This window comes from Mustela lutreola, chromosome 5 (genome assembly GCF_030435805.1).
Source record: "Mustela lutreola isolate mMusLut2 chromosome 5, mMusLut2.pri, whole genome shotgun sequence".
NCBI lineage: Eukaryota > Metazoa > Chordata > Mammalia > Carnivora > Mustelidae > Mustela > Mustela lutreola.
In genome coordinates, this window is record NC_081294.1 from 45,407,278 (window position 1) to 45,431,655 (window position 24,378).

Here is a 24,378-nt window from a genome sequence, read left to right on the forward strand (position 1 = left end):
CTGACATCTAAGAAATTCACTAGCTAAATTTCAGCCAAAACCTTTAAGTAAAGTAGTGGATAGAATTTTAGAATGAGCATCATGATTTACAAAATACATCCAATTATACCCTTTGTTGAATCAACAGATCTCTGTGCAGTATATTTTTTATTCTGATTATAAAAATTGAATGTCAAAATGAACTTAATTTGGATAAGAATTCATAAACATCAAAGTTTTAAATCAAGATTTTTTTAAAAAGCATAATGAAGCATAGCTCAACCACAATGATGTCCCTAAAATATTAATAATAACTATTTTACATGCTATATTAATATTTAACTGAGAGCAAGAAGATTTTGCTTTTATTTTAAAATGTCACTTCCATTCTCATGCTTTAAAATTTTCTATTTGCTTTACATTTTATAATGTACCAAAAATCTAATATAGTAGTATTGAGTATAATTTTAGAATAAATATGTATATATTTGAGGTGGGAGAACAACAATATGAAACTGGTCCAGAAAGTTTGGGAGCTTCTGGTCTAAAGGCTCACAGCTGGGGATGTGGAAACCCAGGGCCCAAAAGCACTCCTGGCCTCCGGTCATCTTTGCCAGAGTCCCTGCACTTCAGCTTCAGATGCCAAGTTCCTGCCATGGCAGCAGGCAGATAAGAATAACTCAGCCATTTGAGTTCCTGAATCCAGAGAAAACCCCAAGGGTCGCCCTCCAGCCCTATCTCAAGCCTAACAGGCTACCAGCTCACAGAAAAGCCTCACAGAGTTTAAAATTTTGTGCTGAGCTGGTATCCAGTCATGTTAATCCTCTTCATGAAAAATCTTCAGAATTTCCTTCCTGCCCAAACTTTATAGTCCATGCACATTTCACCATTTTCCACTGCTTTTCTCATACCACATATGGAATAATTCTTACAAGAGGAAATTGGTTAAAGATTTTAAGGGTACATCAGACCAGTGGAAGTATATGCAGCCATTAAAACAATGAGGAATGTCTATATAATCAATAATTATTGATATGATGAATTATGTCCATGGTAGATTATGGAGCAAAAAATCGTATGTACAGAATATGTTCAAAATATATGTGCAGAATAGCTCTCCTCAAAACATGCACACACACACACACACACACACACACACACACACTTCTAACTCTAGTTATCTCTGAGTGATGGGTTAGGAAGGACTTGTTTTTCCTATTGCTCATCTGTTTGTTTGTTTGTTTCTTTGTTTCTGTTACAAACTTACATCACTCTGTGTTTTAAAAAAAAAAAAAAAAAAAGCCTCTATTAACTCCACTGATCCAGACATTGCCACTAAGCAGTTCCTAGTAAGGGTTTTACTTGCAACAGTAAGAATGACAACAACTACCTCTTACCATAGGATGGTGGTTTTGTTTTAAAAGCCCTTTTTAGTCCATTATCTCCTTTACAACACTGTGATATTCCCAAAGCAGTATCTGAAATTATCTCTTTCCTACTCAAACCTTAGTCTTTCTACTGTTCCAGAGGAAAAAAATCCAATTTGTATGACATCCAGATGTTTTATAATCTGGCCTTATCCTACCACTTGAGTTTTGTTTCCTTCTGCTGCTCACCATCATATGTATTCCAGTCACCCAGGTTCCGAATTCATCATATACTTTCCTGATTCTTTCTATGCTTTTCCGTCTAAAATGTCTTTTCTATGTTATGTTTTATAAATTCTCATCTGTTCTTTAAAACTCAGTATTTCTCTATTGATAAATAAATATTCAGGCATTCCATGACTCTATCATATCTATTGACTCTATGCTTTCCTGAGGAAACAGCAAATCCTTCAAGAACAAGGGCCCTGATTATTCAATTCTGAATTCCTAACAACAAGCACAATTTCAATCACATAGGGGGTATTCATAACTAGGAGCTGCCCTGAAGAAAAGAAAAGTGACCCTGCACAAAAAAATATAGGAAAAAAGTTAGATTAAAGTAGTCTTCCCAAGAGACCTGACCAGGCTTGATAAGGGAAATAGTGTGTGGTTCTACAGTTAATGCCGAGACAGACCCGAGCTGGAGAAAGAAAAACTCTGGCAGGTGCTGTTTGAGCCATTCCATCCAATCAGAACACTTAAAGGTCTCAACTTCTCAGGGAATCTCTGCCCTCTAATTACGAGTCAGAAATTGGATCCATTCCATGAAGTTCGTGAGCCAAACACTTGGTGGGAGCTTTCCATGGTGCTGAAGTTGTTCAACTGTCATCCACCCATTTCCCTTAACTCCTTTAATAAGGAATTATTGGTGTCCTTCTGTTAAAGGATTGTTTTAGGCCCTAGATTAGAAGTGGAGTGGGTGGGGGCATCTGGGTAGCTCAGTGGGTTAAAGCCTCTGTCTTCAGCTCAGGTCATGGTCCCAGGGTCCTGGGATTGAGCCCCGCATTGGTTTCTCTGCTTAGCAGGGAGCCCACTTCCCCATCTCTCTCTCTGCCTGCCTCTCTGCCTACTTGCAATCTGTCTGTCAAATAAACAAATAAAATCTTTTTAAAAAAAATAAAAAAGAAGTGTAGTGGGTGGTCAATAAGATAAATAATAGGTCTGCATTCCTGGAACTTACCTTCAAGTTGTAGACAAAAATACTAAACACAGAATAAAAAATATATATACCCAATTCTGGTAAAAGCAATGCAGAGAATTAGAATGAGATGACATGATAGATAAGAAGTGGCAACTCTAGATTCTATGGTCAGGAAAGCCTCTCTAAGAAAGTAATATTCACAATGGTGTCTCGAGACAAAGAATCTGCCAAGCAAAGTAAAATCATTCCAGGAAAACACCTTAGAGGAGAAAGAGTATATTATGTTCAAAGAACAGAAACAAATCCTGTGTAGTTGCAGCTTGGTGAGTGAGGGAAATAAGACTTGGGAGAAAAGAAGAGACATAAGCAAATAGGGATTTTTATGGTAGGGCAGGAGAGTTCATTATTTCCAAATGTGATTAGATTAACTTGCTAATGAAGACTTCCCAGACAGAGCTTACAGATAAATTAAGGGCTTCCATCTTCCTCTGGACTAATCTTGAACCTTAATCCTTAAAACAAGCCAATCTTGTGATTTCTCTAGCTATGGTTTTGATCCCTAAGATCAGACTATCTAAAACTGAATTTAGCAATCAAGCCAGAACTAATATGGAGTACACAGAAATGAGAGCATAGATAGTTTGTAAGTCTCTGAGAGACAAACATAAAACCCAGGGGTGTCCAATGGAAATTTGATCATCAGAGCACTACAATGTAAACTTAATGAAGGCAGAGACTTCTTTCTTATTTATTACTAGATCACTAATGCCGTAATGGTGCCCGATGATATTAGATGCTCAATAGATATCTATTGAATAAACACGTGAAAAAAAAAAGTCCAGAGTATGTGATAACCATGCAAGTGTACTTCACACATCTTCAACTACCAGGAGCATAATTCAACAAAGACTTCTGCTGATTAATTCACCAAGATTCATATGGACTCCTCTGAACCAATGGCTGAGTGTGTCAGGGATTTTATGGATGCCCATTCCAGGAGACACAGGACTGCGCATCAGTCTATGGTGATTTTATAAGTCCTTCTTTCCTTCTCTCCTTCATTAGGAGTCAGATTTGTGTTGCAGTCTCATAGCTCCCCCAGACTCTCCGCCTCCCTCCACATTTTTTCTCTAAGTTGTTTTCCCTAATGAAATCCTTGGACATTTAATCCCATCTTGGCTTCTATTTCTTGGAAAACCTAGACTAATGCAAAAGATTTAGGGTACTGCCAACTGAGCGAGATACTAATAGAATCTCTTGCTCCTGCGGGATTATCTACTTATGTACTTCCTTTCAAGGCAGTAATTTAGCAAACTTGGAGCCAAAGGGGAGGACAGGAAAACAGCTGCTCCTAAATGGAAAAGGAAATTAAGAGTGAGAAGTGAAGGAAGATTCTGAAAAACCTTCCATCTATTTCCTCCTACTGCTTACTGTTTGAGAGCTACTTTATATCCCTGTTTAAGACCTTGGTAAATTCTATTTTTAATGTCTTTAAAAATTAGTTCTCAATAGCTATAATTTCCAAAACTCAAAGCTTTTGAGCAGGAAACATTTTCTCATCTAGTCTCTTGAATTGTAATTGGTTGATAAAGGAACTAGTGATTGTGGATTATAAAATATTTGTGCTATTGCTTAAGATATGCCCATCTTTTATATATCTTTGAATAAAATTTATTCTCCCAACAGCCATATAAATTAAGTGGCACAAGGAATATTATCCTTACTCCACAATGACATTTAAGAATGCAAAATATTTTCTTAGTAATTTATAGAATATAGGGTACCCAGACCTAGTTTGGAGCTCATGGTTCTTTCTCCAAATTATACTACCTGTCACACTTGTCATAGCTAGTTCATGGTGTAAACCTATCTTTCTCTTTCTTTCTTTCCTTCCTTCCTTCCTTGGCTTTTTGTCCACTTGTTTTTCTTCCCAGCAACCATTCTACTTTCTACTTTCTTCTGATAGAAACACCTCTCCTCCTTTTTCAGATCATGTGTTAATCATAGGACTAATTCCACCACAGCTCTAAAAGTGAGTGTGTAACCCATGATAGGACAATCATAATACTGAATCCCCTCTGGATAGGCACAGCCACTGAAAGACACCAGAAATCCTTGCTGATCACAACATGTGAGCACTGGGTGTCACATGCAACTAAGAATTCATTGAACATTACATCAAACACTAATGATGTACTATATGCTGGCTAACTGAATAAGAAAAAAGAAAGAAATCCTTGCTGAATCCAGTGGCTGAAAAGGTATTTTCACCTGGGTTGCTAAGCCGGCAGACTGTAAACCATATTGCCATGACAAAGAAAAATCCCTGCCTAGGTGAAGCAATACTGTAAAAATCAGGGCTGAGAGGTAGAAAAACAAATTTCCAGTGATGGCATTTGAGCACCTAGATCCAGCTATGCCTAAAGCCATGTACTCTAGACTTTGCAGTTGTGATAGTCAATAATTGCCCTTTTAAAGATGTAATAGCTTGGGCTGTGCTCCAGTCTATTGTCAAAAGTTTGACAAATTAGAGCAATATTATATAAGTAGTGATAGGAGCAAAGTCACCTCAGAAAGGAAAAAAAATAGTAACAGTAAATAATTTTCATGATTTAGATCTATAATATCTTGTGGCTTCATGCAAACTAACACCCTCACCATTCATTTTTATTTCCCATTGCTATCAGTGAGCAGAGAATAGAACTAAAATATAAAAATTTCAAAAGCATTTTTTTCTTGAACTTCAAAATATCATTTGAATAATTCTCCCTGGACACATTAACATCTGCACCAGAAAGAATAAAATACAGTGTCTTTAATTCTGTGAGCTCTAGATTTGGGGAGAAAGGGATAGAAGGTCACTGAAGTAAAGAGATGAAAAGTAGACATAAACATATCTCTCTATAAGGTTCTCAGAGGAAAAAGAAGACTTTAAATCACTACTGGATAATGTTAGAATGTACAAGTAAAATCTCCCTCAACACTTTCTATCCCCTTTCCTCTGTTTTTCTCCATAGCATTTATGTAATTGACACACAATATATTTTTTAAAGATTTTATTTATTTATTTGACAGACAGAGATCACAAGTAGGTAAAGAGGTAGGCAGAGAGAGAGGAAGGGAAGCAGTCTCCCTGCTGAGCAGAGAGCCCGTTGCGGGGCTCTATCCCAGGACCCTGGGATCATGACCTGAGCTGAAGGCAGAGGCATTAACCCACTGAATCACCCAGGCACCCCTTGACACACAATATATTTGTTTAATTATTGCCTACCTCCTCAACCAAAAATGTGGACTCCATATGGGCACTGACTATGCCTGCTTTCTTCATTACTTTATTCCCTAGCTCCTAGAGCAATGCTGTTCCATAGTGAGTACTAACATGTAATAGCTGAATATTTGTTGAGAAGTATTGTTTTTCTACAACTCTTACTTTCAATTATGTATTATAATAACATTACAATATTATAACAATACCAATTGATGGGTATGTTCAACTATTTAAGTAAATATACATCATATAAAACACATATATATGTTTTATATATACATACATATATGTATATATGTATTTTTTATATATACATAACTACATATGTATATATACATTCATATAAAAACCAGAAATGTATGTCATAAGCCACATCTCTGAATCATGACAGTATCACGCTGCAGCCAAAACAACTCAAAAGAGGCAAAGAAGCTGTGGAACTGTCCTCTTACATTAACCACCAGCCAGCCACATCTGGTTGTGGCTATTGAGTGCTTGAAATATGCTGAGCCTAAAATGAGATGTGCTGTAAGTAAAAAACCAACAACCACCACCAAAAAGAAACCACACACAGGAATTTAAAGCCTGAGTACAAAAAAAAAAAAAAAAAAAAGTAAAATATTTCATTAATAATTTTCACTTTAATCACATGTTGACATATATTTTATTTTATATATTTGGTTAAATAAAATTTGTTTTAAATTAATTTATCCTGTTTTCTTTTCCTTTCTTTAATGTGGCTATCAGAAAATTAAAAATGTGTGTCTCATACCTCTGGCTTATAGCTGTATACCAGAAAGCTGAAAGCCTGTGGCTTGAATTTGTGTCCTATATCCTACTTCTGTTGGACAGATACCGTATGGGTGAAAGCTCTGGAAACTGAAGCCTGGAAAGTTGAATGGTGGACACTGGCATCCTTTTTTGTCTCTGGCTTGACCGTTCCAGGAATCGCTAAAAGCCACTGTTCTAATAAAAACTTTCTCTTGGCCACATTCTTTTTTTCTTGAGCCAACTGTTTAACATCTTCACAAGGTGATGCATTTTTTATGCCAAGGATTTCCGGGAGTGGAATTCCTGACAAAGCCAATGTCACAGAGGGTAACCACAAAGTGCCCTGGGTACATGACAGTTTTGACTCTTTCATTTTGATGTCACTGAGTTTGATATCTCTCTGTGAAAAATCTCCCACATCAAATTAGCAACACTGAAAAAAAAAATTGGCTTCTCTCATCCTTAATCCTTTGCTACAATGCAGTTTGTAATGTCCTCTCTTCTTGGGAGTCCTCATGGAGTTTCATTCCTCATGGATTTCAAATGTTTTCTCATCTAGTCATATTAACAAGGAGACTTTAATGGTTGCTCAGCTACTCTTGGTGTCTTTTTGTTTCATCTCTCATCACCCAGAGGGGGATTAAATTTGGGTTCTCATTGCCCTTCTCTCTAAATGTTGTCTCAGCAACGCTCCCAGAGACACAGCCTTCTAGTTCTCTATTTCTATCCTGGTTCTCAGGAGACAACAGTTGGAATGATAGAACGAATCCACCTAAGCCCCCCAGGAATACTATCTATATTGTTCAGCTCATTTCTCAAAACCAAAAGAAGCCCAGAGGAACAGCTCTGATTTCTCACAATTCAAGGTTTAGATGCCAACCTAGACTCCTTCCCTGCTTTCTCAGCCCACGTCCACTGGCAGGACTTGTTTATAATAGGACTAGGAGGCAGAGAGATCAGATAGTATAGTCTTCAGACCAAGCACTTCAGAATCACTGGGGATCTTGTTAAAAACACAAATCAGCCTACAGTTGGAGAATCAGAGGAAAGTATAACCAAGTGTCATCTGCAAAGGAAGTCATAGGGAGAAAATTAAGGGAAAAGCAGACAAAAGGGCAGGTGTGAGCCTTCCCAGTGTGCGGTATTACCATAACATAGGAGCTGCAGCCACAGTTCCATACCACTTTGTAAATTTTCCCACCTCAAATGTTTTTCTTGAGAACACGTTGCCCTTACACAACACTCATGAGCATATTGTCTCCCAATGTGTCTTTACCAAAGACAGTTGAAGCTTTGTGCCAAGCTATGGCTATAGATAAGGAGCTATGGGTGCTTGTTAAAAGGAAAGAAGGAAAATAATAAAAGGGGAATAATAAGGAACAAGAATCACAATCTTGGGCATAAAGACACTTGGGAACAGCAGCCAAGATGAAAAATCATAAATATACATATGAATCCAAAGTGAGGAAATAAGAGAAAATAAAAAAGAAACAAGCTTTAGGGAAGAGGATAAAGACACAGAGTAAAGGGAAAGAGAAAGGATGTTCTTCTTGTAAGAAACTGATCTGTACTTCAGAGTCTAGAGTGGGAATAGTAGCTATGGCTGAGAACTTAAGAGTCACGAGCCCATTTCATTTGGAGGCACTGGTGCTCCTATGGACAGTTCACTTGGAACCGAGGAAAGACAACGACCATACCTCCTATAGGGTTGTCCCTCTCAACACCTAATGCAAGAATGTTTAGCTTGAGGACCATTTGCGTTTTCCAAATAAATTTACCAACAGAATATATATATATATATATATATATATATATATATATATATATATACACACACACACACACACACATTTATATGGAGAGAGAGGAGAGACATGCTATAAGAAATGGGCTCATATGATTATATACAGTTATAGAGACTGAAATGTCACAAGATCTTCAGGGAGTGGGCAAGCTAGAAACCCAGGGGAACTGATGGTTTAAGTTCCAGTTTGAAGTCCAACAGTTTCAAGAACCAGGAAGCTCTGATGTTTCATTTCAAGTCTGAAGGCAGGATAAAACTTTCTGTCTGGCCCAAGGCAGTCAGGCAAGAGGAGGACCAGACTTTTGTTCTATTCAGGCCTTTAACTGATTGGATGAGATCCACTCCCAGTTCAGTATTAATTTCATTTGGAAACACTCCCAGAATGTTTGACAAATACCTGGGCATCCCACGGCCCAGCCAAGTTGACACACAAAATTAACCATTACCAGGACTCTCCCAACCAGTTGCAAACACACCTGACAACCACCTCTAGAGCAGCTCAAATTATAGGCCCCAGGAATTAACTTTGAAGCAATAGCATCATCAGCTTTTACTGGGCAGGAGCTTTTACTGGGCAGGAGGTTTTTGTTTTGTTTTGTTTTGTTTTTAGAAATACATCACATGAGTTCAACAAGAGGATTTGAACACCTCACTTAAGTAAATCACACCTCAATAAACAAAGACGTGGAAGGAGAACATTGTTGCTGCCACACTATCTACAGTGAAACCCTCTGGCATTTCCACAGCTGTTAGAACTACTGCAGTCTACGGACAAATGCCCAGCTGTAGAGTCTGGAGTCCTGAGCTGAAGAACTACTATTAGAGAGGAGGGATTGCCCAAGATCACCCCCAGTTTTGATCATTCACTAGAATGCAGGACTTAGCACATAACTATTACTTATTACAGTGTAAGTTATCATAGCATACAAAGCAAAATGAGCAAAGGGAAAAGGTAAATCTGGCAAAGTCTAGAGGAAACTAGGAGCAGGTTTCCAATAGTCCTCTCCCAGTGGAGTCACATAGGATTGTGCTTACTTCCTCCGGCATCAAATTATGATGGGCCTGAAGCGCTGTCTACCAGGAAGCTCACTAGAGACTCAACACCCTAGGTGTTTGCTGGGGCTGCTCACATAGACACCCTCTGCCTTGCACATTCTAAAGTTCCAGACTCCCAGAGGAAAGCAGGTATGCATCATAAACCACATCATTTGTACAAACAGGTTAGGTGTAATAAGAGAATCATTTAAGGAATTATGGGAACCTCTCAAAATCCAGCTTTTCAGACACCAGCCACAGGTCAATTGTGTAAGCAGGACTCTCTGAGGACTAGCATTCTTTATTAACCTTTTCCTGCAAAGACAGTGAAGAATTCCTGTATCTACCCACCAACCAGGAACATGATGAGAATAAGAATAGAGAAAATGTGGTCATTTCAGAAAGGGATACAGGAAAAATGAAACAGTCACAAAAGGTTGGACAAAGAATTGGACTTACTTCTGCTACAGTGTAAGAAGCTTGGAGATACGGTGCCCCCAGCACAGAAGTCTGTGTAGGGCTGGCGGGGTAACAATTATTTCAGTGGTTACAGAGGAATATGACAGAACTTCTCAGGGAATGTGGCTACTCTGTTGGAACACATGGACAGAGAACACAGGGTCCTCACTGAGTGACTTAGCATATCCAGAGGTCCTATCCACCAGCAAAAACGCCAGGTCTGAATGTTCACTTGGACTACCTGCAGCGCATTGAGCAGAAGTGAGCCTCCCAGCAGGGGTAAGGGAGACAGGCAGTTTGCAGGCTTGTAGCAAGGAGAAGGAACACAATTACCAAATACTAGCAATTGAATGAACTTATCCTCAGAATGTTACTATTTAATTATTTATTGCATACAAGTTCTTTGGATGTTAAATAAGGTAGACTTGGCTATTGCTAGAGTTTCTTTGCTTTTAATAAATACTCTCTTTTTATCATTCAGAAAATAAACTGTAAAACTCACCTTTAATTCAAAGAACATTGCAAATACATTGTTGTTTTGTTTGGTCATGCGGTTAGAACTACAAATATGTATCATGTTAGAAGAAAACTGCCCTTAAATCAACGAAATCTGAGGGCACTCTGATCAGAGAACTTGTGGCAGGGGGTTGGTTGGACACTTGGCTCTCTGGTAGTATATTACAGCTGTTGCTTTAGAATTGGGGTTTAAGGAATTTAAAAGGTGATTGCTTTTATTTCTTAAAGTGACTGCCTAAAAATTCTTGGTACCATCTGAGAATAATCGCAAGGACAAAGTAAAATCTAAATGCAAAAATGCTTTGGGTGGTGCTGATAGCTCTCCATCTCAGAATGAAGAGATTTTCTATGCCTATGCCCAAGTGCTTTTTGCATTTTAGCTAAAGGGACAGTCCCTTTAAACATGTAAATATCTTTCATAATCCAAAAAGGACTTCAGATACCAACCGCAAGGGAAGATTGAAGCATAAGATGTGCCCATCTGTTAGCTTAATAGCGAAGTCTTGGAGCCTGGGAGGCCATAAACAGTGTCTTCCAAAGAGTATTTTACTTTTCTCTCTGATTCTATTACTGTGATAATCATCTATTAAGAATTTATTTCTTCAAAGTCTAAAAAGTTGAAATCTGAAGTTAAGGGGAGCCACCATCTTTGTTAGGTTAGACAGGGTCTAGGGAATTGCAAAGAAAAAATGAAATTTCTCCCTTCGTCTATGAATGATAAAAGAGTCTGTCCAGAGATATAATCATCCAATAACTAGTGCTATGTCCCACACTCATGGGAAAGATCCTCTAAAAGCTTTCATCATTGCAAGCGTCTTGTGTCTTCCTCCATCTTCCTTATCATGAACAAGTGGTAGAAATAGCTGTATTGGGTATTTACCTTTGGGGAGAAATCTTGTTATGTTAAAATGCACTTGATGATTCTATCTATCATAAATCTGAGTGTAGAAACACAAAACACAGAGGAAGGAAACTAGATTGTGTTCCTGCTGAAAAGCAGTGGGTGGGTGCAGAGATGCTGATCATGTTATCTTCATCCTTCAGCTTGGCTGGGGGATGACAGTTTTTCCCATCACCCTCTTGGTTCCCAAACTGTATTAGACATCTTCCTGGCTGTCTGTAATTTCTCCCCCGCACCAGATTTCTGTTCTGCATTAGAGACAAAATGGAGCAAGCCTAGCACACTCTCGCATTTTAGAATGATTATGGTCAGAAACCTATTTGATTTCTTATGAAAAAACTTTCAGGGTCAAAGTTAGGGTACAATGCCGGTTGTCCAGGTGGGTTCCCCCACACCCCACGGTTCTTTGGAGGTGCTCCAAAGGGGTTGAAGGGAAAACTGGCATGGTAGAGCTGGCCATCAGCCCTACTTTAATCAGAGCAACTCTACCCTTATCCATATGTGTGTGTGCATATATAAATGTGTGTGTACATATGTATCCCTCATATGATTATTTTTTTAAAGACTGTTGTTAAAGAATACTCTAAAAGTTCATAAACCATTTATGAAGACGATGAAGTAGTGGACTAGGAATCAAACGATGAATTTTGTAAGTGGCCTCAAACAGGTAACGTCACCTCTCTAAACCCGTTTACCCTGGTCAGCTAAATAAAAGGGGTAGCCTTTCTGATGTCCAAGGTTCCCTCTAGCTTGGGAAGTTTATGCTGCTTTGATGAAGGAGGGAGCACTCAGAGGGAAGGAGTCAAACTGTCACGAGTGTAGAGAACTCTCCTCGGAAATAAGAGCAGCCATCAACACCTTCAGAAAAAGTGAATTGCCTTTTCCTATATTATATCAAATGTAATACCTGCTGAAATGCTTCTCCAAGTCAGGTCTGAATCCCCAGACACTTTCTGAGACAGTTGAAGGGCTAGAGAAAACAGTAGCCTATGCCTTGCATTAAATGTAATGGTTTTTCTTCCCTGAAGACTCTTTGCTTCACTTCTGTGCCCCTTCCCCAATATTGCTGGGCCCAGCACTAGTGCACTTTGTGCAAAAAAGTCCCAAATCATCCTGGAATTTCATAGAGACTATGGACTGACATGTGGGATTGATTGGCAGTCAACCCACTGGAAAGAACCAGCCTATCTGGAAATCATGAATGAAGCCAAGGTATCTTCAACCCATCAGCCACATGTTCCAGAACTTATCCTCTCAAATATTTCAAGCACATATGACAATTGTGTGAGATGCTATGCTAGAAGCCGAGGCTACAGACATAAGGAGCCCCTAGTCTATAGGGAGGCAGAGAGCATGCATTCATATATAGTGCTGAGAATTCTGATAGTTGAGGACAGGGATGTCTTGGACATCACTTTCCACTTAGGAGCTAGCAAAATGTCTGGTAAATAAATAGTAGGTACTGAATAAAGACTTTAGAATGAAAAGTACACCTATGGGAATGTAGAAGGGAGAGAAATCAGTTTTGGCTGGGTTGTGGGTAGAGGAGAAAGCAGTTGGAACTATACTACTTATTCATCAGAAGACCCTGATAACGTATTAAATGCCTGGTGTGACTTGTTACTGTTCTAAGTAGATACTCATTTTATCAAAATGTTGGAAATTTTTGCCAAAGGAATAAATCTCTAATATTGAAACACAACTGAATGAGGTGTCTGAGAATTGAATTCTTTAGTGTGTAGGAAAGAAAAATGAATACTAAAATACTAATACTAATGTTTACCTCATGGATGTACCCCTTTTCCACATTGCCCTCAGCCCTGCCTTCCAGAAATATGCAATAAATGATTTATAATCTAGTCCCTGAAACACACTAGTTTAGTTGAGAGGTGCCAAAACACTTGAATTTCAAAAAGTATGATTAGTACAACCTTCCTCTCCAATTATAACTAATAGTTTTGGGATTAAGATCTCCAGATAAAATACTGGACATCCAGTTAAATTATAATCTCAAACAAATAATGAATACATTTTCAGTATGAGTATGTCTTAAATATTGCATGGGACACACATAACCTCATATATCAGTTAAATTGGGCAACCCCAGTTGGAGGAAGAATTACTAAGGTAAACAGTAGACAGCTGTGTCCTTTTAAAAGTTACCACTAATCCCAAAGTTCATATGTTAACATTGTTCCACACTTTCCCATATAGTCCCATTTTCTTGGTGCTCCATTAGCCCTACAATTATTTCCTTCTCTTCTGGATATCCATTGACCAAAATGGACTGAATCTTCCAAGGGAGAAAGTGCAGTAGAGACTGATTGACAAAGACAGCCTGTTCCACCCAGCCTAAAGCCTGATTCATGATAGTAATTGTAGACTCCTTCACAGTATCTGCAAAGCCCCCCAGCATCCTCTTAACCACCCCTTAGGCATTGGACCTCTACAAGCTATGCTTTTACAACATGACTCTGTCCCCAGGTCACAGTTCTTTGGCCCTTTTCTTTTGGAAATAAAATAGAGAGATTCTAGTTTAGACAACTCTCTTGAATAGAGAAGATACAAATTCAGGAGCTATGACTTGGCCATAAACAGGCACTCCTGTGGTCCAAGAAGAAGAGGAACCTGCTTTCAGCATTAATAAAAATTATAGATAAGAGCGGACAAGAAAGGAAAGTAAGCCCAAAGACCAAAAGTCTCACTGTCTTCATTCTCAGCCCTTCCTAGGGTCCAGCTACATCACTCTCCGTGGTTTCCATGAAAATAACCCACAGCTTTACAGTAGGTTCCCTCTTTTACTTGATGTAGTTCAAGATCTATTACTGACAGAACCTTAGCTAAAACTCCAATTAATTCATTTTTTAACCTATCTCTTTCACAAAGGATTTCAGACACCCATGAATAAAGAATGGATGGTCCTTGTGTTAACTTTAGCCATTTGGACAGGTATGAGGTGCTCTCTCATTGCAGTTTTGATTCATACTTCCCTGATGACCAATGATGTTGAGTATCTTTTTATGTGACTATTGGCCACCTATGTCTATTTTGGAAAAATGTCTATTCATGTTTTCTGCCCCTTTTTAAGTTGAATTTTTCATTTCTATATGTCGAGTTTTATGCATTTTGGATACTAATGCTTTATCAGATATGTCATTTGCAAAAATCAATAATATAAGAAACAACAGGTGTTGGTGAGGCAGTGGAGAAAGGGAAACCCTCTCACACTGCTGGTGGAATGCAAACTGGTGCAGCCACTCTGGAAAACAGCGTGGAGCTTCCTCAAAAAGGGAGATTGAGCCTTGCTTTGGGCTGCCTGCTCAGTGGGGAGTCTGCTTCTCTCATTCTTCATCTCCTTCTGCCCCTTCCCCAACTGCATCCACACACTCCCCTCTCTCTTTCTCTCTAAAAATAAATAAATAAAATCTTTAAAAAAAAAAAAAAAAAACTACCCTACAATTCATCAATTGCACTAGTAGGTATCTACCCAAAAACACAAAGGTATTAATTCAAAGGGATATATGTACCCTGATGTCTATAGCACTATAGACATCTATAGCATCTATAGCATTATCTACAACAGCCCAAAGTATGAAAACAGCCTGTGCCCATCAAGTGATGAATGGATAAAGAAGATGTGATATATATATTCACAGATGCACACGCACATGCATACACACAACGGAATATTACTCAGCCACAAAAAATGTATGAAATTTTGTCATTTGCAATGATGTGGATGGAGCTAGAGAGTATAATATTACATGAAATAAGTCAGTCAGAGAAAGACAATACCATATGATTTCATCCTACATGAAATTTAAGAAACAAAACAAATGAGCAAGGGGTAAAAAGAGAGAGTGCAAGGCAAACCAAGAAACTAACTTGTAACTATAGAGAAGAAACTGATGGTTACCAGAGGGGTGACGGGTGGGGGACGGGTGAGATAGGTGATGGGGATGAAGGAGAGCACTTGTGATGAGCACCAGATGCTGTATGGAGGTGCTGAATCACTTCATTGTGTACCTGAAGCTAATATTACAATATATGTTCACTAACTGAAATTTAAATAAAAACTTGAGAAAAAAATAGATGGCCAGATCGATAGACAGTAGACAGACTGAGTTCTTCCTGAGAGGCAGTCTCTGACCGGCAAAGCAGCTAAACCACCCACCCTTTGCTACTAATCCATCTGTTAATTTTAAATTCTATCAGTGGAGCACCTACTCAGTTTCAGGGTCTATTTTGGGTGCTGGGATACAGTAGTCAGTAAGATGGCCAAAAGTCTGGCCTCCTAGAGCTTTATGTGGGCACACTCACACACACACACACACACACAACACACACACACACACACACACAGTGGCAATAATCTAGACTCAGAGGATATGGGGGAGAAAGGAACGTTCAAAGCCGAGATGCATTTCAGAGGAAGAAATGGAAGAAATTGACCCACGGAATATATGAAATGAAGAAATAGAGATGAAAGGATGATTCTCGTGTCTAGGAGAATGGAGGTGCCACTTGAAACAACAACAGCTAGAAATTCAGACTAATCTTCTGTTATGCTCCATGTACAACACAAATGTTTCTATCACTACCTCCAAATTGCCAGCCTTCCTCCACCTCTCCAGAGAGCCATGTTCTTCCCAGATATCAAAAAGGTAATTTAAAAAATACCTTCCCAGATCTAATTAGAAAATCAGAAAGAAGAAGAGATTTATAGGGTTAAAAACCAATAGAATGGGCTATTTTTTTTAAAGATTTTATTTATTTATTCGACAGAGAGAGATCACAAGTAGGCAGAGAGGCAGGCAGAGAGAGAGAGGAGGAAACAGGCTCCCTGCTGAGCAGAGAGCCCGATGCGGGACTCGATCCCAGGACCCTGAGATCATGACCTGAGCCGAAGGCAGCGGCTTAACCCACTGAGCCACCCAGGTGCCCTAGAATGGGCTATTAAAAAAAGAAAAATATATGGAGTTCATAGAAAAAGATAAACATCTCAGCATAAACATCCCAAAAGAAAATAGCCAGTTGGTAATTAGAAGTCTCTTGATCCCCATAACCACCACGAAATACATACATATATATGATATATACATACAGTTATTTTTCACCTACGAGATTGGCAAAGTTGTAAAAAAGCTCTTCAAAGAGAACAATATATCAAAACATTAAATACAATCACTCAGTGACCCAATAGTTCCACTTAGAATTATTCCTCAGGAAATAGGACAGTGGCACTTACTTATAACTACAATGTATTCATTGTAGCACACAAAAAAATGGCAACTGTTCAATATATAAATTAGAGATTGATTAAACAAACAAGGTATTTATCTATGCAATAAAATACCATCTAAATAGTAATGAGGATAAATTTATATCCATTTAGTAATATGGAAAAGATGTCTATAACTTGCTATATGAAACAAAATGTTATCAAAATTGTGGCCCCATTTTTCTCATTTTTGACAGGTCTCTATTTATATGCATCTATATGACTAGGAGAAAAAAACCTATAAGGATGTTCACCAAATATCAACAATACTGTTCTCTGGATTATTAGAGTATAATTGACATTTACTTTCCTTTTAAAAAATGTATTTTCATTTTTCATTTTCTGATCTTTTTCCAAGAGAAACTTTTTTAACAGAAAAAAGAACTATCAAAATCATCACTATATAAAGAGTTCATTCAATAATAAGAAAACACCATAACTTCAATAGAAATAATTGGCCAAAGGATGTTAGTAAGCAATTTATAAGAGAAGTTTAAACACCATACAAACATATGGAAAAATATTCAGCTTTACAAGTAATCAAAGAGATGAAAATTAAAATATTTATACCTTTCAAGTTAGCAGGTTTTTTTTTTAATTCAGAATATGAAGTGTAGGCAAGAGGTACTGAAACAAACATGATCAAACACTGTTAACAGACATGCACAGTGATGCCACCCTTTTGGAAAGTAATTTTGCAATGCTTTTCAAAAATCTCTAATTCTTTAATTTATTCATACACTTTGATACAATATTTCTACTTTGGGTAGCACTTAAAACAAACAATCTAAGTGCAAGCATATAGGTAGATAGATAGATAAATAAATCCCCAAACAAAATGATTACTAAATCACATTTATTATAGATAGAAATTTTATTTTATTTATTTTTAAAAGATTATTTATTTATTTATTTATTTGGTGGAGAGATAGAGAGCACAAGTAAGCAGAGCGGCAGACAGAGGGAGAGGAAGAAGCAGGCTCTTTGTTGAGCAGGGAGTCTGATGTGGGACTGGATCCCAGAACCCTGGGATCATGACCTGAACTGAAGGCAGCTGCCCAACTGACTGAGCCACCCAGGTGCCCCTATAAATAGAAATTTTAAAACAAAATAAAAATCTACAAACAAGGGAATGCTTTGTTCTATCTTAGACTATCATATTAGGTATAAGGAGTTATATACAAACTACATGTATACATGGAAAAACTATGTAAAAGAACATAAAGAAAAGGCAAAATTAGAACAAATCATCGAGAGGTAGTAGGACTAACGTTTTTCTTATACTTTTCTGTATTTTCTATGTTAAACCATGAACACAAATTCTTTCTATAGCTGAATTCCACCACCACTCCAGTTTTCTTTAGGTTTGGTAGATTTTCTACTCAGAACTTAAATATTGTTTTCCATACATAGTCATGCCCATTTTGCCATGTTGTTCTCTTATCAAAAACCTTCCTTTGTTCCTCACGGGAAGGATCTCAAGCTCAAATGGCACATCGCGTGACTCCCAAAGACTCAACAAGCCACACTCAACCCTCTGACCTGTCTCGTTTCTTACTCCTCTCCTACAGGGTGCCCGCACACTCATTTCTAACCATTGGTCCAGGCTGTCTTCCCACCTGAATGGCCTCTCACCTATCATCCCCGCCTCTTTTAAGAGCTAGCAGTCTTGGCATGGCTTAGACAAGTCCCACTCCTCCGGAGAGCTTGCCTTGATTGCTCTGGCTGTCCTGATCTTATTCTTCTCTCTTTCAGTCTATACTGCTTATACCCACTTGGGCCTTTACCTTGCCGGGCTCTCTAGCTAATTGGGACAGCGTTTTTTCACATAGGCTGTTTATTGGCTGGAAGAGCCCATGTACTGACACCTACTGAAAATTTCTGAATCCTTTCTAAAATAAATCGGTAACTGAAGCCAAAGGAAAGTGGCCATGCAGTGCAACAGCTTCCAGATGACCCCCAAATCCACTAAAGGGGGACCCTTGGGCACCCACGTCTTTCTCCACCAAAGACAGAATCTTCCCCGATCTGAAAAATCTATTTTACCTGTATTAGAGTTTTCTTGTAACAGTCTCACAGCACCATTCAGGAAGAATTTACTCAAATAACCTGTGCATGGGAGGGAATGTTTCTAGATGTTAGGCGCTCTGGGTCTTTGAAACAATTTCAGCCTCAGTGGGCTGTATCTTCACCTACAAGGGAGAAGTAGAGTCTGTGCTCAAGTGTTCCTCAGGAGCAGCCCAGCCACTGGGTAATTCACAAGCACAGGACTTCACTCCCCACTGAGACTGTAAAGGTAAGGGAATGAGAACTGATGCTTATTGATCACTTGTCATAATCATTGGGATCATCATCATCATATGAAGAACCACCAGTTTTGAGCCTTTCATGTGGTCCAAGAGCATGACATACATTATTCAGTCCTCCCAACAATGCTGTGAGGTAGGTACAACATCTCCATTTCTTCAGGTAGAGACATGGGAGCTCAAGATCAGTATCTTATCCAAGGTTCCATACATCAAAAGTAGCAGGACCAGACACAGAACCTCTGCCTTCAAAGCCTATGATCTTTCTGCCATCCCACAGGCCTCTCTGTAAATCCTTCATCTCCACTCCAATGTGTTTGAGACCATCTTAATCAAGAAGTCCTGCCATATGTCTAACCTAATTCCTTCATGCTGCAGCGTCAGATCCTTCCTTCCTCCTCTTGGAAGAATTGGTCCTGGGCTTTGAAATAATTGCTCTTCTGCAAAGATTGTTAAATTACCCCTTGATGACTTGTGTAGGCTGAATCATTCTAGAACATCCCAGGCCTGATTTGGAGGAGCCATTAATCACTTCCATCCTCTTACCCCAAATACTCTTTGGTTCTCTGCAGCCCTCTGACATGCATTTTGAACTGTACTTAAGAATTCCCTGGATAATTGGGGGAGGGGAGCAGGGAGGTGTGATGATTGGGGGTGGGGAGCCTTTCCAACTGTTCAAATAGGATGCCTTGTTTCTGAAGTAAGAGAGCTCAGAGGAAAGCTCAGACAGCTGGGACCAGGGAAATAATGTATAGAACGAGAAAACAGATGAGTTCCAATGAAGATGAATCAGAAACACGGGATTAAATTTCCCTGAGGCCTTCATTCTTACAGGAAATGTGCTGGATAAAATATATTTGGATGATTTATCACATGCAAAATGTTTTCTTCCTTTTAAGAAAATAGGCAAGATGCAGAGTACCTTCCCAGGCTTCCCAGGCCACTCAGTGTCAGAATTAGATCCAATCAAAGCCAGCACTGCCCCCTGAGTCAGAGTCAGGTCAAGCCTGAGTGTCTAGCTGAGTCTCCCAGGAGCCAGCATGTTCCAGAAAAATGCCTCCCATAACACCAGGCTGGGCATCGGGAACCCTGAGATCCAGCCCTGGCTCTGCCATGGACGATCTTGGCAAGTCCCTTCATCTCCCTGGACCTCAATTTCCCCAAATTTAGATCCAACAGCTTCAGATTATATAACCTCAAGAATCCTTTTCAGGTCTGATGTTTCATAATTCTCCACTGAATATGAGCAGTTTACAAAAGGGGATTCACCAAACACTTATCCTACAAGATGATAGGTAAGGGGACAGTTCAGTTGCCCCAGAGTTTGGAAAATGCTGTATATGTGAAACCCCCTCTTCAAGCTTAAATCAGCTTAATCCAACATTTCCCTCATCTGACACGATAGAACTCTGCTCTGGGTACTACCATTGACTCCAGGAGTTGTATTTTGGGAAACACTGAATGAAAAACTCTCTACTTCCTTCTCACTGGTGAGGCATTATCATAACACATCCCTCTCCTGCCCAGTTATGTCAGAATTGGAAGAGCACTGCCTGGTTGCTGGAGGCTCTGGGCACTCCAGGCCTTGAACGGAGCATGTCGGACAGCACACAGCCCCAGGATATTCATGTTTGCAAACAGAACCAGGGCGAAGACGGCGGGATAATGAATTAGCTGTATATGGGTACTCTAGTGCCCTGGGTAGGCTACAGAATGCTTCCCCGTCCTGGACCAACATCACCAGCAGAGGGCCTCACTGCACATTCATTCCTCTGCCACCCTCCCCCGCCACTCCCCTCCCCTCCGCCCCCCCCATCATCCCCCTCCACACCCCCCCAACTCTCCACACCTCCTCCACCCAGCCTTGGGTATTTCAGGATAAAAAGATCAGGGAAGCCATCAGAAGAATGACTCCTTCCTTGGTTTCTATTTTGAAAAAGCCGAGCCTCGCTGGGGCGTGTATGAGTCTGCCAAGTCTCCCATAACAAAATAACACAGACTGAATAGACCGAATGGCTTAAACAACAAAACTTACTTTATCACCGTTCTGGAGACTCTGAGTTCAAGATCAAGGCACAGTCTGGGCTGGTGAGACCTCACTTCAGGGCTTGCCAGCAGCCATCTTCTCGCCGTGTCCTCCCGTGATCTCTTCTCTCCGCACACACATCTCTGGGATTTCTGAGGACACCGGCCCCATCAGAGTAAGGCCCCGCCCTTACGATCTCATTTAACCTCAATGACCTCCTTAAAGGCCCCACCCCCAAATACACTCACACTGGGGGAGGGGGGTCCAAACAGCATGTTTATGGGGGCACACAATTAAGTCCATAACAGGAGAATTCCTCTAGACTGTTACAGAGTTGAGGGAGAGGAGTGAGCTTAGAATTTAATAAGCAGAGGAGGAGAAGCAATAGTAAAGTCCTCCAGGGCTGAGTGGATGAAGGACAGCTGTCTAAGGGGGCCTCCAGTTCCTTGCTGAGGAATTGAAGGCGGTGCCTTGGAGGAAATCAAAGGGACACATTTTTTTTTAATAAATTTATTTTTTTTAATAAACATATAATGTATTTTTATCCCCAGGGGTACAGGTCTGTGAATCGCCAGGTTTACACACTTCACAGCACTCATCACAGCACCTACCCTCCCCAATGTCCATATCCCCACCACCCTTTCCCGTCCCCCCTCCCCCCAGCAACCCTCAGTCTGTTTTTTGAGATTGAGTCTTTTATGGTTTGTCTCCCTCCCAATCCCACCTTCTTTCATTTTTTCTTTTCCCACCCCCCAACCCCCCCACATTGCATCTCCACTTCCTCATATCAGGGAGATCATATGATAATTGTCTTTCTCCGATTGACTTATTTCGCTAGGCATAATATCCTCTAGTTCCATCCACGTCATCGCAAATGGCAAGATTTCATTTCTTTTGATGGCTGCATAGTATTCCATTGTGTATATATACCACAACTTCTTTATCCATTCATCTGTTGATGGACATCTAGGTTCTTTAAAAGGGACACATCTTAAGGGGCTTTGTGCTGTCACTCAGTGGGACTCCCACGGACCAGCTTGGCACAGAAGGTGCAGAGCCACCAGCCTGATGGTCAAATAGACTTGAACAAGGAGGGTATCTGCTGTGACTGTGTAGACGCAGGTTTTGAGCCACCCAGCAAGTGCACAAGACCTCAAACATTTCTCCATTCTCAGGGACAAGGAAAAGCCCCCGGGATGACTGAAATTGAATTCCCCAACATTCAGATAAATGAAATCTTGCAGCAGATTCAACTTCTTTTAGAGAAATAAAATAACTATGGCATGCACCTGTATTTGGAGTCAATTTCCCACCTGACGCTCTGATGTTACTAGCTCCAGGCAGGTATACAGTCGTGCAGAGCAAGGGCACAAAGGGCCAGTGTAGGCCTTTGTGATAAAGATTCAGGGGTTTCCCAGCAGCAAAACTCATTATACAGGATTTGTATTGAAAAACAATGTAGTTGGTCCTGACCCTTGCAGATAGCCAGCCCCCCAGGAATTTACCCCGGTTGCCTCTCTCCTTGCCTTGGTTGGAGGTCATGTTAGTTTCTAGCAATAACAAATTACCACAGACTTGGTGGCTGAAAAAGAACATAAATGTATTCTTTCACAGCTCCGGAGGTCAGAAATCCAAAGTCAAGGCAGAGCCACATGCCCTCCAGAGGCTCTCGGGGAAGACCTGTTCTTTGTCCTTCCAGCTTATGGGGGCTGCCAGCTCTCCTACTTGAGGCCTCTATCTCCACATCACCGCCTTCTCTTCTGTGTGTCTGTCTCAAAACTTCCTCTGTCTCTCTCCTATAATCTTAAAAGGACACATGTGATTGCCTTAGGAGCCCCTGGCTAATCCAACATAAATGCCTCCTCTCAACATTCCAAACCTCCTCACAGTGTTTGCAAAATAAAGTCCATGTGTCGGTCCCAAAGATTTGACATGGGTATCTTTGGGAGGCATTTCAGTCTACCACAGGCAGGTCAAGGTCTCGGGAACCTGGGCCAGGGGTGATCCACCCCACCCACACAGCCAAGCTCACCGCCACAGCTCCCAGTTCAAGGCCTGGCACAGAGTGAGCCTTTGATATTTCTCAAATAAAGAGTTTGTTGGATAAAAACAAATAGGTCAAGTAAAACCATGGGCTAGGTTCACTCTTGAGAGGACTTATCCAGTAGAACCTAAATTTTTGTATTTTTATTGACTAAGCTCACACACAAACACCAAAGGAGGGGGTATGCCTGGAAGGGTAGAACCAGAACTAGAATTAGAACTAGAACTAGAACTTCCAGCTTTTTAAATTGCTAAGTGAGGAGTGTGAAAGAGAATGCCATTTACTTTCATTATCATTTCATAAAAGAAAGAACATTTTAACACCAAAAGGAAGGTCATTGCCTCAGAAGAAAGGAGAGTCCTTAAATTAAATAAATGTAGCCTCATTAAAAATTCAGTTCACAGTCTTTTTTTTCTCTCTCTCAGTTTGTCACAGACAAATGAAAATTCCATCGTAGACTGATACACTTTGCAAATGGGACATTTAGAAGCAACTGCAGAAAACAATTTTGGAAGGGAAAAAGCCACCTAATTCTAAGAATGAAGGAATGAGCCTTTGCTGTTCAGAGAACCTCCCCTCTCCCTAAAATGCCCCAAACTGTAACCTTTTTCTGCCATGAAGCAGAGGCTGAGCTGCCAGGACCCACTGAGAGTATACGCGGGGCGTCCCCGGGGGAGCTGCCACCTGTGACATTAAACTGCTCGTATCAGACAGACTGGACCCCTCCCTCCAGCCTCTGTCCCTCAGGCTGCTTCTCTTGCATGATCAACTAGACCTCTGCTGTTTCTGCCTCTCGCAAGGCCTGTCCATTCCACAAGGCCCACGGCACTGTAATGATGTCCCAAAGACCTCTGCCACATCAGTGCCTGTCACCCATCCTCTGCCAGCCTCCCGGAGGCAAGTCTGCAGTGTGGTGCATGTACACAAGCTCCAGTGCCTATGTGTGCCCCGTTCAGGAGTCTCTCCTCTCACTGTGGGCACCAGCCCAGAGCAAGACTAGCAGGACCCACTTCCTAGGGACCTACTGTGTGCCTGTTCCCCATTGCTCAGCCCAAGCGAAGCGAGCTCCTGGTGCTACTTCAGGAAAAGCCATCTGGGAAGGAGGCACAGTCTGCTGCGTGCTTCATAACCAGGAGGACGTCACTGCTGGGCTTTATGAAGCTTTCAGGAAACCTACAGAAAGAAGCCACTGGGTCCCAAAAGCCAGGCCTGGCGAAGCTCCCAGAGCCAGCCCAAACGTCCCCTTCTGTCCCTGGGAAGAACTTAGGACTTGGTATATTGCTAATTGGCCTGCAATTTGCACTTCAGTCTGGAAGACAAAAAAGACCAAATATGTGAAAAACAGGCTGGAGGAGAGGCCGGAAGGACAGGGACATGGGAGGTGCTGTTCCGTAGGTCGTGGTTTCAGATCTGCAAGATG